Here is a 12,398-nt window from a genome sequence, read left to right on the forward strand (position 1 = left end):
ATATGTTATTAAATTAAGAGAGTTTGCAAAAAATACAGCATATTGAAATGAAAATGAACTTTATTCAGGATTTGAACAATTTATTAACAGAAGCATAGTAAAGATAAACAAGCATGGTTATATGTGACATCATTCCTACACTATTGATAGTAAGGTCGCAAATGTTCGCCATTCCATGCTCGTGGTGCCAATTCCTCGTTTAATCTTGCCAATTTGTAGATGTTAGGTCAGATAACTGATTCGATTTGATAAGGTCCTTCCCAATTAGGCCCGAGCACGCCAGCGGCTGGGTCCCGCGTAGCTAGGAATACACGCCTTAGCACCAAGTCTCCCAATCTGAATTTCCTGTCTTGAACCCTTTTATTGAAATATCGGGTGGCTCGCTGCTGATAAGCTGCATTTTTTAGCTGAGCGTCATCCCGTCTTTCTTCGATCAGGTCCAGACTAACTTCGAGCTGGGATTAGTTTGAGGCTTGGTCATAAACGTGGCTACGAATGGTGGGTATTTCAACCTCGATTAGTAACATAGCCTCGCATCCATATGCCAGAGAAAAAGGTGTATGACCTGTTGAAGTACGAGTTGTGGTCCGATAAGCCCATAAGACTTGGGGTAGCTCCTCGAGCCATTTTCCCTTAGCTTCTTCAAAAAATTTCTTCATTGAGCTCTTCAAGGTTTTATTCATAGCTTCGACTTGGCCATTCGCTTGGTGATGGGCCACAGAGGAGAAGCTCTGTATTATCCCATTTTTCTCACAAAAATTAGTAAATAGTTCACTATCGAACTGAGTACAGTTATCCGATACTATCTTCCTTGGCATTCCATATCGGCAGATTATATTTCTTACCACAAAGTCCAAGACTTTCTTTGAGATAATTGTTGCCAAGGGTTCGGCCTCGGTCCACTTCATAAAGTAATCCACCACGACTACATCGTATTTAACTCCGCCCTTGCCTATTGGTAATGAGCCTATGAAATCAATTCCCCAGACCGCAAAGGGCCATGGGGAGGTCATCATAGTTAGCTCAGAATGTGGAGCTCGTGGGATTGTCGTGAACCGTTAACACTTATCGCATCTCTTGACATAATCAAACAAGTCTGCTTTGATAGTGGGCCAGAAGTATCCTTGGCGTATAATTTTCTTTGATAAGCTATGCCCCCCAGTGTGGTCCCCACATAATCCTTCATGTATCTCTTCTAGGATCTTTTTGGCCTCGAGTGGAGTCACACATTGGAGCAATGGCATAGAGTATCCTCTCCGATATAGCCTTCCTTCAACAATAGTGTATCTAGGGATCTGATACATCAGTTTTCGAGCCTTGTTCCGTTCTGCCGGGAGAATGTCAGTTTCAAGGTACTCAACTATTGAGGTCATCCAGGTTGGCTCGGATTCAATCATGAAAACGTCTCCCTGTTAGGTTTGCTTGTACTGGGCGCCGACAGATGCTCGATTGATACAACATTCAGCTTGTCAACCTCGGTGGATGTGGGAAGCCTGGCTAGGGCGTCTGCATTCGAGTTTTGCTCTCGGGGAACCTGCTCTATTATGTAGAACTCGAAGTGTTCGAGAGCTACTTTTGCTTTTTCCAAATATGCAGCCATTTTTGTCCCACAAGCCTGGTATTCCCCTAAAATTTGGTTGACCACCAACTGCGAGTCACTGTAGCAATGTATCGCCTTAGCCTTGAGTTCCTTGGCTATTCGAAGTCCTGCTAGCAGAGCTTCGTATTCAGCCTTGTTATTGGATGCTTCCAAGTCGAATCTCAAGGCGGAGTGAAATCGGCTTCCAGTTGGAGTGATCAATATGATTCCTGCCCTGATCCATTTTCGTTGGAAGACCCATCGACATAAAGTTTCCACAGCTCGCGGGCTGGGGTTATAACTTCGTCGTCGGTCATTCCAGTGCATTTCATTATGAAGTCTGTCAGGGCTTGTCCTCTTATGGTTGTCCTCGGATGATAAGTAACCTCAAATTGTCCGAGCTCAACAGCCCATTTTAATAATCGGCCCGAGGCTTCTGGCTTTGACGAGACTTGTCGTAGTGGTTGGTCATTCAACACATGGATAGGGTGTGCTTGAAAGTAAGGTCGGAGCTTTCGAGATGAGTGAATTAGGCTAAGAGCCAATTTCTCCATTAAGGGATATCTTGATTCTGCCCTCAGTAACCTTTTGCTGACATAGTATACCAGCTTTTGTACCTTCTGGTCTTCTCGAACGAGCATGGCGTTGATGGCGTGCTCAGTTATAGTGAGATATAGATACAAAATTTCTCCTATGATAGGTTTCGACAAGATATAAGGCTATGTGAGGTGCTTTTTGAGCTCCTAAAATGCTAGCTCGCATTCCTCTGTCCACTCAAACTTTTTTCCCCCTCTCAAAAGATTGAAAAATGGGAGACAGCAGTCTGTAGACTTCGAGATAAACCTACTTAATGCTGCCATCTATCCAGTCAAAATCTAGGCATCTTTATGCTTTTGAGGTGAGGGCATGTCAATTAACACCTGGATCTTATCAGGATTAGCCTCTATTCCCTGTGCATTTATAATGAAACCCAGGAACTTCCCCGACAATACTCCAAAAGAGCATTTCTGGGGGTTGAGCTTCATGTTGTACTTCTGTAGCACGGCGAAGCACTCTTCGAGGTCGTCCACATGGTTATTGTTATGTTTATATTTGACCAACATATCATCAACATAAACTTCCATGTTATTACCTTTCTGCTCAAAGAACATCATGTTTATGAGCCGTTGGTATGTGGCTCCAGCATTCTTGAGCCCGAACGGCATGACATTGTAGCAATACAGTCCTTTGTCTATCACAAAACTCGTATGCTCTTGGTCCGGGGCATGCATGGAAATCTGGTTATATCCAGAATAGGTGTCCATGAACGACATAAGTCCATGCCCGGCTATGGCATCTACGAGCTGGTCAATCCGAGGTAGGGGAAAACAGTCCTTTCGACATGCTTTATTGAGGTCAGATTAATCGATGCAAGTCCGCCATGTTCTGTTAGGTTTTGGAACCAGCACCGGATTAGCGACCCAATCAGGGTAGAAAGCATCTTGTATGAATTGATTCACCTTCAACCTGTTGACCTTTTCTTTCAAGGCTCTCTTCCTGTCATCATCCAGGAGTATTCATTTTTGCTGCTTCGGAGGGAAGCTCTTGTCAATATTAAGGGCATGGCTTATTACATTCGGACTTATCCCTACAATGTCTGAATGTGACCATGCGAAGACATCCTGGTTCTTCCTCAAGAAGCAGATTAATTGCTACTTTACTTCCTCTGACAGGTTTTTCCCTATCTTTACAATTTTTAAGGGATCAATCTCTTCGAGCCTGCCTTCTTTGAGATCTTCTAGAGGCTTGAGGTCAACCTTTTCTTCTATTCTTGGATCAATCTCCTCGTCTATCTCGAAGATAGTATTGTCCTTATTTTGAATTATAATAAGTGTTTGTGCACTTGTCTACTCCTTCCCTCTTACGAAAAATGTTGTAACATTCCCTTCTCGCGAGTTGGTCTCCCTTCAGCGTCCCGATGCCACTAGAAGTTGGGAACTTGATGGCCAGATGCCTAACAGACGACACTGCCCCTTTAACAACCCAAATTTGCTAATAGGGCTTAGGGCCTTGATTAGCGTGCCTGGAGGGCAATAAATGAATTAATATGTTAATATGTGAATATGTGATAGAGATGCATGTTTAGTTGAATTAAATATGCATGTGGGCCCCGTTTGGATGTTAGGGGTATGTTTGTGATTTTAGCTCGTTGAGGGTATAAATGTGATAAATGCAATATGTATGTGATTTATCTGTGCAGCACGATCCGAGACAGTCCTGGGGAGCGGTTAGCCAGAAAGTCACAACGGGGTTGAGAATCCGACTTAGGGCGAGTAGAGGGGTACTTAGGGTATTAGATGTATTATGGGGTTATTGGGTTATGGAAATAAATATTTGGAGATATATTTGAGGTTAGAATGTCTAGGAGGGAATGTTGGGGAAGTTTACCATTTTACCCTCGGGGCCATTTTGGTACCCCGAGCCTTGAGGTAACCATATAGATTAAGTTAAATAAAACAAAAAGAAAGAATCATTTAGAGACTTGTAGAAACCAACATTCCTCTCTCATTCTCAGCTGAAGTTAACTCTATACCCTCTCTCACCTTTACTTCTCTAAGGAAACTTAAGGAGGCAAGTTAGTGAAAAACCAGTCAAGAAGCTTTGGTGGAACTAGTCAAGAATTGAGGATTTTGGGCTGTTAGAGTTAAGGAGCTAAAGCTGGGCAATTGGGGAAAACAGTTCAGAAGCATAACTCAGCAAGGGTAAGCTCTAACTATGGGAATTATGTTTGAATTTCAGCTATGTTCTTAGGATATGCATGTGAGTAGAATTTGAGCTGTTCTTAGGTGTTTTAGTTGAGTTTTTGGAGCAGGTTTCGATGGGTTTTGATGTTGAAACTAGGCTAGAATCTTTGTATTGATTATCTGGAATTGTTAGCTTGATTATTGGATGAGTTGGTCTGAAGAAAATGCAGGAAAAGATGAAGAATTCTGGGTTTGGAGGTGAGGGTCGCAGCCCTAGGATGGGCATGCCGCGACCTGTGTGCACGCGTGGCCATGGGAGACCTTGGTACTCGAGGTGCGCTGCGGCCCATGCATGTTTCAGGGTGGTGTGAGCCTCTGTTTCGAGGCTAGCCGCGGCATGGTCTTATAAGGCCGCGACTCTTAGTGGCCTTTTGTGTGTTTAGGCTTGGGAACTCAAGGGTTAAGGCTCGGGATGGATTTTATCACCCGGATTGATAGAATTCAAGGTCTCGGAGATTAGAATTATGGCTCAAAGTTATTTAATGGATTAGAACTTGATGGATGAATGTTGTTAATGTGTTGTGACTAGGGTTTCGGCGAGGCTCAAGTTAGAGAACTGTGCTCGGGATATCGGTGCTCGGAGAGCTCGGGACGCAGGTAAGAAAACCCCTGTTCCCATAGAGCTTGTATGCAGGGCTGAGCCCAATATGTTTGAATTGCAGGGCGTAGCCCTTTGGTTGAATTTGTTAGTGTTCAATATTTGTTTATTATGCTGTGAATGCTATTGTGTATATGTTCGGCAAGAGCCGGGAACGGCGCAGGCCGAGGTCGGCAGGGGCCGGGAAAGGCAAAGGGCTGTGAACGGTGTTAGGCACGTTGAGTGCAAGGCCGAGTACGGCATGGGGCCGAGAGCAGTGTTGAGCACGTGAAGTGCGAGTTGCCAGGGCAAAACCCTAAAGGATACCTGGGATATCCTCACGGTGTGGACCTTAAACCCAGGGCCTGGTAAAGCGCCTGGGACGGCTTGGCCGTATGTGTTTAGCCTATTAATGGCCTGTTTATATGCTATGTGTTGGTTTTGCATATGTTATCTGTTTGTGGGTTTTCTTGCTGGGCTTCGGCTCACGGGTGCTCTGTGGTGCAGGTAAGGGCAAGGAGAAAGCCAACCAACCATGAGTGTAGCAAGCATGAGGCGGCGTGTACATGTTTGGCCTGCCTGGCTGCCACAGCCAGTGGATTTTGGGAGATGATTGAAATAAAACCTAGATTTTGTCGTTTAGCCGACTTGGTTGTATTTATATGATGTAAATATTTCTAAATAGTATTTTGGGATCCCAAGTGTTAAACCTTTATGATTTTCAATGAAATAGAGTTATTTCTAAAATTTCTACTCAGATTATGACTTAATTACACTTTTGCTTTATAAGCCTCGATTAGCGAGTGATTGCACATTTTTAAACTCACTTAGCAACGCTCTAAGGTAGTAGGGCGTTACAGCCCCCAGCCCTACCAGGGCAGGTCTCTCGAGCAGTACGTTGTAGGCTAATGGAAGATCCACTACTACAAATTCCATCATCTTGGTTGTCGAGACTGGGAAGTCTCCCAAGGTTACAGGGAGTTTGATGGATCCCACATAGGCAATCCCTTCTCTTGAAAAACCGTACAACATCATTGGTCATGCCTTTAGGTCGTGAAGCGTGAGTCCCATCTTTTCTAAGGTGGCCTTATAAAGGATATTTACTGAGCTCCCGTTATCAATCAAGACTCTGTGTACCCTCTTATTCGTGAACTAAAGGGTGATGACCAGCGGGTCGTTGTGAGGGAATTGTACATGAGACGCATCATCCCCAGTAAAAGTTATGGGTTGAGATTCAACCCTTTGCTGTTTCGGAGCTCTAGGCTCGGGTTTGTAAGGAGACCCATCACCTGTTTTCAGCTCATTCACATATCGTTTCTGGGCATTCTTGCCCGGTCTTGCAATATGTGGCCCCCCGAGATGGTTGTAACATCTTCTCCATCAATCGAAGGGGGTTGTTCGTCTTCCCTTGCTCGGGGGTTGTTGTTCTAGGCAAGTGGTGCTGCTGCTGCCCTCTGGCCGGTAGTATCCTGGTTGGGGTTTTGGCTCCTAACATATTGTCTGAAATATCCTCTCGAGATCAATCCTTCGATCTCATCTTTTAATTGCCTGCATTCATCGGTTGTTTGTCCGATATCTCTATGAAATATGCAATACTTGTTGGTGTCTCTTTTCGCCTTTTAGTTCCTCATGGAGTCGGGCCGTCTGAAAGGGACCTGGTTTTCATTAGCCAGATAGATATTCTCCCGAGTCTCATTGAGCTCGGTATACACCTGGTATACGGAGAAATACCTCTCCCCTTTCTTCTTCTTCCCATCTGCCTCAGGGTTATTCCCTTCATTCATCTTTCTTTTAGAAGGGTTGTCCTCGGGGGGTTTCGAGGTCATAGGGTCCACCAAGGTCGAGGCAGAGTTTATGTTTATTGTTGTAGTTATGGGCTGAGAGGTCATGTTTAGCACTGACCTCGCCTCTTCTACATTAACAAACCTCTAAGCTCGTCGATTGGTTAAGGACCTTACGAGCTTCCTCTGCATATCCTCCCAGAGAGGACTTCCAGGCATTACCCCGGCTCGGACAGCCATTAAATGGCCACTGTCATCGACGTCACGATGTCGGGCGACTTCCAAGTTAAACCTTGTGAGGTAACTCTTCAATGTTTCATTCGACTGCTGTTGGACATTGGTCAAGGCAGATGCCTCGGGCCTAATGCCGACCATGGCCTTGAATTGCTTCTTGAAATCTCTTGATAATTGGTCCCAAGAAGCTATCAAATGTCTATTATACTTTTCAAACCAGTTTTTTGCTGGTCCCGTGAGTGAGGTTGGGAACAGCATGCATCTGAGCTCGTAGCCCACATTACTGGCTCGCATGATCGTGTTGAACGTGCTTAAATGACTGTACGGATCCGAATTCCCATCAAATGGTGGGACATGGGGAATTTAGAATCCCTGAGGAAATGGGGTGCAAGAAATATGCGGGGCGAAGGGCTCAAGCTCTTCATCGAACTCTTCATCCCGTTTCCAACCTCGTTCATTTTGTAAGAGCATGAATGCTCTTTCCAACTGTTCGATCCTTTCTTGAACTGGATCTACGAGGGGTCTGACTTGAACCTGCGGGAACTAGTTATCGTTGATCACAACTCCAGTTTCATGCCTTGGTGCAAGTTGTTTACGCCCATTGAGATGGTCTCTCAAATCTGGGTTCAACGGATTACCCCGCTCCTGATTATGGTTCAGATGTTCTCATAAATCTAGGTGATTGCCCTGCTTTTCGGTGTTTCTACGCTCCCGATCGTACAAGCTTTCAGACCTGGTATTGTCCGAGCTTTCACTAACATGGCTTGTTGCATAGTTATTTTGAGATGGGTTTCTCGCGGGTCGCCTTGTCTCCACAATTTGAGACCGAGACATTTGGCTTCTCGCAGGATTATGACCCCTATGCTTCCTAGCAGTCTCCTAGTTTCTATGCCCTCGCCCAGTTCACCTTTCTTTATCACCATGGGTCGGTTGTGTATTTCTCTGAATTGGTGAGGGGTGCCTTATTGGTGATGGTGGGTGCCTTATTGGTGATGGAGGCTGCCATTTATTACGAGGCCTAGAAGGCCCTGAGTTTTCTTGATCGGGCTTTGTCACATTCTGTGGGGCGCCAGGATTTCGGGTCTGAGCCTCCGTGGGGGCTCGGTTACTCCCTACTCCGGTCGGTGCCTCCGCATTTGGGTTGGCAGGACCATCAGTCCGGCTACTTCTCTGGGGTCTCGGCAGAGCAAGCTGTTCTATTGGTGGCGGGGGTTGCTCCACTCTTTGGGTAGCTGTGTTTTTGCGCAGTCTTCCCTGAGGCCTACGCAGCGGAACGTGAATGTCCCGTGGAGGCGGAGCTTGGGTATCCTGAGGAGGTGGGGCCTGAGCCGCCTGTGCCTAGCAGCCATCCTGACTAGCTCTTCATTGCGTTTCTTGGCTTCTACCAAATGCTTTTTCAGTTGACGATTTTTGAGTTCCACTATTGGAACGTACCGTTCAGGATTGTAGTACAGGTGCTCGTTGTCCCTGGGGGCAGGTGGTCCTCAAGAATCCGTCGAACCACTCCTCTCGTCAGTGTCAGAATTCACCATAGGCTGTTTCCCAGGGCACCGCAGGTACTCTTCCTCAGGAACATTGGGATCATTTGCTACCATTGTTGATTCGAGAGGCTCTTTGACTGAACAGGCTCACGTACTTACTGTTTAATGGCTCTTAATGAAAGCACCAAACTGTTGACGCCGCTTTTCGTCAACTTAAATAGTAGAGCAATTAAACAAATGAAAACTAGAGCAAATGAACAAAGAGGAAGACAAGAAGATTTTTACGTGGTTGAACAGTTAACTCTGCATAGTCCACGAGTCTGTGTTATTATGACTTGGGAGTTTTCTGGAAACTTTTCAGAGAAGAGTTTCCCAGAGTTTTCTCTCAAGAAATTAGAATTCGGTCCCTTACAAATGGTGATTCCTTCTCTATTTATAGTGAAGGATGCAAAATTCTTTCCCACATATTTTGGGAAGATATTCTGTAAATTAATTGAAATAATGATATTAAATGCATTATCTCCTATATACATGGAAACATCCCATGAAGATCGGGAACGGATAACAGATTAAATGGTATCCCTTAAATATTGGGATTTTACAACAACCAACATGTTCACACGTAATGGGTTATTCCAGATGATTCATCAAATCTTTCGAGATCAGTAATTGGCATTGAGTCTGTCGAGACCATGAGTCAACCTCGAGCTTGCCACCTAACATGTGCTATGCTCGGGACAAATAGATGCTGACGAGGCTAGAACATCCGAGCCTGCACTTCCCGAGCTCAAGCTATCTTGCTTGAAGGCAATTAATGAAGAATATACTCAAGTGGCAAGCCACTATGGCTCAGAGAATACTCGAGGCTACACATCCTCGAGATCGTTGTTTGCCTCAGAGAGGTTTAACGGTTGGACCATATGATAACCGCATGTATTTTCGAGCTCACACCTGACGAGCCCAGTTTTCGGGGTCATAATTTCTCATCTCGAAATCTGGGTGTAACACATATTAAATGTAATAAATATGTAAATCTGTGACTGACTCACGTGGTTATCCAAACCTGTCCAAGGAATTTCTCTATAAATACTGAGAATATTGGACAGGAAGAGGGACGATTATTCTATAATACTGAAACTTTGCCAAAATAGAGAGAGAAAAGCAGTAATAATATAGACTCGTGGACTAGGTGGATTTTAACCATTGAACCACGTAAAAAGATCTGTGTTCTTGAGAGTTAATTTCTTATTTCAGTTTATTATCAAGCACTAATTCAACCTTGTTATTTTCTTAATTCATTGTTGGCGAAAAATTGCGTCAACAGTTTGGTGCTTTCGTTGAGAGTTGAGATTAGTGCTTTCATCAAAATCTCAATCAAATTCATCATGGGGGTCACTCGCTCAATGCACGACAATGAGATGGAACAGCCTGGTGGGCAGGGGGCCCAACATACCACTATTTCAAATGAGCATGGCCCTGAAGTTCAGCATTGACCGAGAATGCAACCGGTGGGCCATAACGATACTGGGAGTTCGGTGTCATTGCCACCGAATCCAAACCAAGACTACTTAACTACGGTAGAAATGGAAAACATGCAGTTAAGAAGCCATCTTGCTAAGGCAAACAAGCAAATTGAGGAGGTTTTGGCTCGGTTACCCCCTATTGCAAACGACGTTAATGTCGGAAAGAGGCAAAGTGGGTCCAATAAGTCCCACAGGAATAACTGATCCGAACCTAGTTGGTCAGTCAGAACTGCCACTCCAGGTTCTATGCCTACAGCGCGAGATTGCCAAAATGCTCAACCTAGTGGCCCTTTCAGGGGTCATCTGTACATCAGTCGATCGGTTAGAACTGCGACCCCAAGTTTGGTACCTCTGTCACACACGCCTGGAAATACCCATGGCAACCCACGAGGAGGGGTCGGAGCAGGTTCACAAAGACAAAATGTTCCAGCCAACCCTCCTACATCATGATCAGATTGTCGGATGCAAAGAGCTAGGGATGGTGGGGCGGAGCGAGCGCAGGCTAATTTAGTTCGCCCTGATGGGATAAGAATTGCCTCGCCAGTCAGGCATCCTCCATCACCCATAAGACATCTGACACCGCATCGTTCTGCATGGGACACTCCTGCTTATGGAGACAGCAGAAGAAATCCTCCTCCGTCTGTCCCTACCTATGTCTCGCGGACACGTGTCAATAATCCAGATCCTCAACCTCAATCGCGAGCAGTAAGCTTCGCAAATGGAAGTTATTGAACTGAAAGTCATCGAAGTCAAAAAGACTTACAGTGTGTTCGTCAATAAAAGAAGTAGACTTTTGCAGGGGAGAGTTCTTGGAAGACTCCTGAGCAACTGAGTGACTGGATTTTTGAGAGTTTTTGCAACAAACGGTTTTTGGGTTTCTCTGAGAAGGAAGAAAGGTTTGAAAATGCAGAAGATGTAGAAATATTTTGAATAAAAGGTGGTGAACTGTGGAAATTGCCTACCATATTTATAGGTAAACGTCATTGATCAATTTGAGCCATCCGATTTGGTCAGTACAAGATCCAAGGGCTATGTTTCAAAAGACAAAACGGCGGCAAAAAGGTGACAAGACAATTATTGCAGTCCTCAAAACCCAAACATACGCCAATTGTAGTGTTCCACGTGTCCAGTACTCAAGTAGTTGACATGCATGGTTTATTGCAACAGAAGTCTAAAAGTCCCTACTATGTAGGTCAGAAGGTGATGTCATGAACCATGAGCATGGACTTGGGGGGCAAATGTGTACCATAATTTTAGCACGAGTCTGTCACTCAGTTCGCGTACAGCTGGCAAATAAATACATGGAAGAAATAGCCAAGGAGTCAATTTATTATCCACGTGGACAGCACAGTTTTCACGATGCTTATACGAGCTAGGGATGCATAAGTTGTGAAGCGCGAGCTTATGATATTCATAAGGCACGACCTCCATAGTACCAGCTCGGCGACATATCCAGCTCGTGGTAACTTGAATATATGGCGTATCCGTGGATCCCTGAAGATCCGGATATTTTATACGATCATTTATGGCCAGCCTATAATATTTAATGTCCCAGATATTAGGAGACCATTTATTTCGTGATTAGATCATATCCTAATATAAATGGGAATATTTCATATTAAATGTAATAAATATGTAAATCCGCGATTGACTCACGTGGTTACCCAAACCTGTCCAAGGAATTTCTCTACAAATACTGAGAATATTGGACAGGAAGAAGGACAATTATTCTGTAATAATGAAACTCTGCCAAAATAGAGAGAGAAAAGCAGTAATAATATAAACTCATGGAGTAGGTGGATTTTAACCACTGAACCACGTAAACGGATCTGTGTTCTTAAGAGTTAATTTCTTATTTTAGTTTATTATCAAGCACTAATTCAACCTTGTTATATTCTTAATTCACTGTTGGTGAAAAACCGCGTCAACACCACTCTTATCAAAAAGAGTGTTGGCACTCTCTCAGGACGTTAAGAATTCCCACTGGGGAGCCCCGAGGTTGCTGAGGCATTGGCCCACATGAGTCAATGCATCATAACCAAGCTGAAGTCTGGGAGTGCCGACAGCATTGTCGACCACAAACTCAGGGACATAGGTCAAAACATTAAGTTTGCGGTCTCGGGTTAGAGGCTAGGCTAGGCTAAATTTCTTTGTTTGGCTCGCAAGAGGAGGGGGCACAACTTCTAGATGTGCTGGAGGATCGATGACAAGGCCCAATTCAGGCTTTTTCAAGGCTGACGAGGGTGCCTCAGACCTTTTTGTGATCTTAGAAGGGCGACCTCCCTCGAGGACACCCGATGGCATTTGTTTCCCTTGGATGCAATGGTTAGTTAAGGATGCTGTCAAGGTTTGAATCTATCTTACCTGAAAAAGGGAAAAGCAAAACATCAAGAGCTGATTATGTTTTACAATATATGTTGAAACTTCTAGGTGAAAGAAA

Source organism: Humulus lupulus, chromosome 5 (genome assembly GCF_963169125.1).
Source record: "Humulus lupulus chromosome 5, drHumLupu1.1, whole genome shotgun sequence".
In the NCBI taxonomy this organism is placed as follows: Eukaryota; Viridiplantae; Streptophyta; class Magnoliopsida; order Rosales; family Cannabaceae; genus Humulus; species Humulus lupulus.